We start from the raw sequence: 3,550 nt of genomic DNA, 5'->3' as shown, positions 1-3,550 counted from the left end.
GCCTTTGAGAGCTTAGGAGCATTGTAAAAAGCCTATAAATGGCTGAAAGTTAGAAGTATGAGAGGTTCAACTTTTGGAGATTGTGGACACTTTGCTTCTCTAAGTGTCTCATCTTCATTCTAGCAATATAAGCTTCTTTTTTTGTTACATGTTCAATTCCCATTTTCTCCTCTGTTCTAAGCTTGCACTTGAATAGGTTATTCATGTTTTCTTTTGTGTCTAATGCTAGATAACTATCATCTTAACTCTACGTTGATAAATTAGATTTTTAAGCTCCATTTATTTTCGGTAGCTAGCCATTCATAGTGTTTATATATGCATCTGCTAGTACAGTCAGTATTCTCCACCTATCCATTGAATCTATAAACTATTGAGCATTAGTGGTCTAAAGCCTTGTAAAGCTGAGGGTGTTCATGCATGTTTTGAGTGAAATCAGAGTTGAAACAGTCATATGACTTGATCCAAACCATCATCCATTCCAATAGTTCTGAGAACAATATTGAATATTTATATGTTACCAGGCATCTCCGAGCTACAACCAAGATACAACCTAGGAGAGCTTCCTGGAGTGATAACAATCCTTACGCCTTAAAAAGGGTAAGAAACCAATAATTATAGTCCACATCAAGGGGGATACCTCCTTATACAATAAATACAATGAAGAAGACAATATTTTATGATCTAAGGCTAGGTCTTCTTATTGTGTGTGTTTGTGTGTGTGGGAGATAAAGGATACAATTATAATCAAATGGGACCATAAGGGTTTATAGCCTACATAAAAATATAGCAATAGAAATGTAAGCATTCAATATTTGGGGCTTAATAAGTGGTTTATTAGGTTAACATGGGGATTATATAGGACTTAACATTCCCCTCCCATTCAAATAAGTGTTATCCTGAACACTTGACTATTTGTGGGTGTTTATTCATGAAACACTCATCTTCCCATGTCACTTCTTCGACTGGTAGGTCCTTCCATTTCATGAGGTAATCAATAATTTCTTGATTTCTCAGCTGCTTAGTCCTTGTTTACAAAATTATTTATGGTTCTAGTATTATTTTCTCTTCTTCATTAAACATTGGTTAAAGAGTGTGTTTTGGGATCTTGTCTCTAATGACCTTCTTTAAGCATGAAACATGGATGACTGGATGTACATGTGAATATGGAGGTAGCTCCAATTTGTAGGTCATACTACTAATCATCTTCAAAACCTTATAGAGGCCATGAGACCTCGAGGATAATTTATTCTCCTTTTTTTTCTTGAGGGACATATATTTATATGATTGTAGTCTCACAGATACGAAATCCCCCACTTCAAATTCCCTTTCACCATGATGTTGATCTACTTGATGTTTCATCTTATTTTGTGCCATAACCAAGTTGTCATTTAATAGCTTGAGAACCTATTAATGGTGTTGGATGTGGTTCTCTGCTGCTTGAGCCTTTAGAGTGTCTTTCAAGTATGATGTGACGGATGGAGGATTCCAACCATACAGTGCCATAAATGGTAAAAAATTTTATGATGTATGGAAGGATGTATTGTACCAACATTCTACCAAGGGCAACAGTTTGACCTCATTCTACACATTTTGACAAGTCTTGGGAGATTGAGCTTTTGACAGAACAAATGAGCTCCAACTTAAAAAATTCAAGATGTTCTGGAAAGTAGACTCGACAATATTTCCAACAAGCTATCCCACGCCCAATTTGGACATCAGCAAGGCAGTCAAAATTTGGTTTAAAGTGGCGCTGTGCTTTTGGAGACCGGCGATACGCTTTTGGCCAAATTTCACAGTGAAAATTTACATAGGCGCTGCACTTTTGGAAAAAAGGTTAGAAAACCCTCAAACTCTCAAGAAAAATTCAAATTTCTCTCTCCTTCCATCTTTGCAAGTAAGTTGACATCCCTCACTTCAGTTTTGGTTTGCAAATAAAACTTATAAGCGTCATTTTCCATGTTAAAAATGAAACCCTAAAATCTCCCTAATGATGCCTAAAACCATAAATCCTCACTATTCGTCCTATCAGCTATCCCTACAAATCTAGATTCCCCTATCCCTATTTCCCTATCCCCTTATCCCTATTCCATATCATTTCCATCTCTCTATCTCTCTTCCCCAAGGGCATAAAAAAAAACAAACCCTCCCTCTCATTTCCTACTCTCTCATTCATTTTTAGCCCATAAAGCCATTTCCCATCCCCTCACTCCTAAAACACTTTCACTCATTCCCTTCATACACCTCAACCTTGCAAACATGGACCAAGAGGACCGAGACTATGAGGAGGAGGAAAACACAACCAGTGACACCTCAGCAGATAGAGCTAGGCAATAGAGAAAACCACACAAGGGAGGAGGATAGACTTAGGATGCTAGCTGAAGCTTCCTTGGCTCATTAGAGCACATGATGATGGTGCTTCTCACCAATTGTGGGCAAATTTGGAGCAAGTTTTGTCATTTGCAAATTTTGGATTTCAATACACAGAAAAACTGCCTAGAAGCGCAATGCCACTGGCGTTGCGCTTTTCCTATGGGAAACCAATGAAGAAATGGTTTGAATTTTTAGATTTAGAGCAATGAGGACATGCACCCTATCAAGTTTCAAATTTTTGGGGGCAGAACTGTGTTGAGTCACAAAATGGGTATGTAGTTACTATTAATCTCATCATCCTTTTCCTTTATTCTTATCTTTTCTATATCTTAATGCGTTAATATATTGAGGAATTATGGTAAGAAATGAAGGAATTATTTGAAGTTACGATTTAGCTAACTTTTACCCTTCTTTATGAAGGAAAACAACAAAAGGGACAATTGTTGTTCCCTAACAAAGGAACAACAAAAACCAACAAGCAAAGGAAGGAACACGACAGTTACAGACAAGGTTGAAGGCGAATGAGGAGGATCAACGCGAGAAAGGAAAGATGTCTGAAGTTAGAAATTCGTTGCAAATCCCTCAGGATCAGGAGATCCTGAGGGATCGCATTTACCATTTATCTTTTACCCTTTCTAATTATAAAAGGAGACAATTGTAAGAAGAAAGGGAGGAACCTCTGTTATTACTGGAATTGTAATTTTAATTACAGAATTTTGTTGTTGAGAGAACACGACTATATTTTAATGCTCTTTAAGTTCGATGATTAATACATAATTGAAGTTGTTGTTCCCTCACATTATCTAAAGTAGCTCAACAATGTTCACTGGCAGATAAGGGCCTGGCTTCTGGTGGATTTCACTGTTTTCTTTGTGCCATACATTTCGAATTCTCGCAAGTGTGATTGGTTTGATAGTTTTCCTGCTTTCTGTGATTTTATCTCCTTCGCTATCTGTTGTTTTCCTGTATTGATAGAATACCTCAGCTTTATATAATTTATAACACTGTCATTTGATTAAGTTTTCCTTCATCGCAGATTAAGTTATTTAGATAAGTATTCAAATTGATTTAATCAACTGTAAAGAGTTTAATTATCGCTATTGGACTCTCAAATTGATAGCATTTCTATTTGGATTGTTTACTAGAGATTGAGTTTGATTTAGATTAAATCAGTTAAGAA

The sequence above is a fragment of the Pinus tabuliformis genome, chromosome 1_2 (genome assembly GCF_031772625.1).
Source record: "Pinus tabuliformis cultivar Carrire ecotype Pingquan chromosome 1_2, CPIR1, whole genome shotgun sequence".
NCBI lineage: Eukaryota > Viridiplantae > Streptophyta > Pinopsida > Pinales > Pinaceae > Pinus > Pinus tabuliformis.
The sequence above is the reverse complement of the archived record's forward strand: the minus strand, read 5'-3'. Positions refer to the sequence as shown.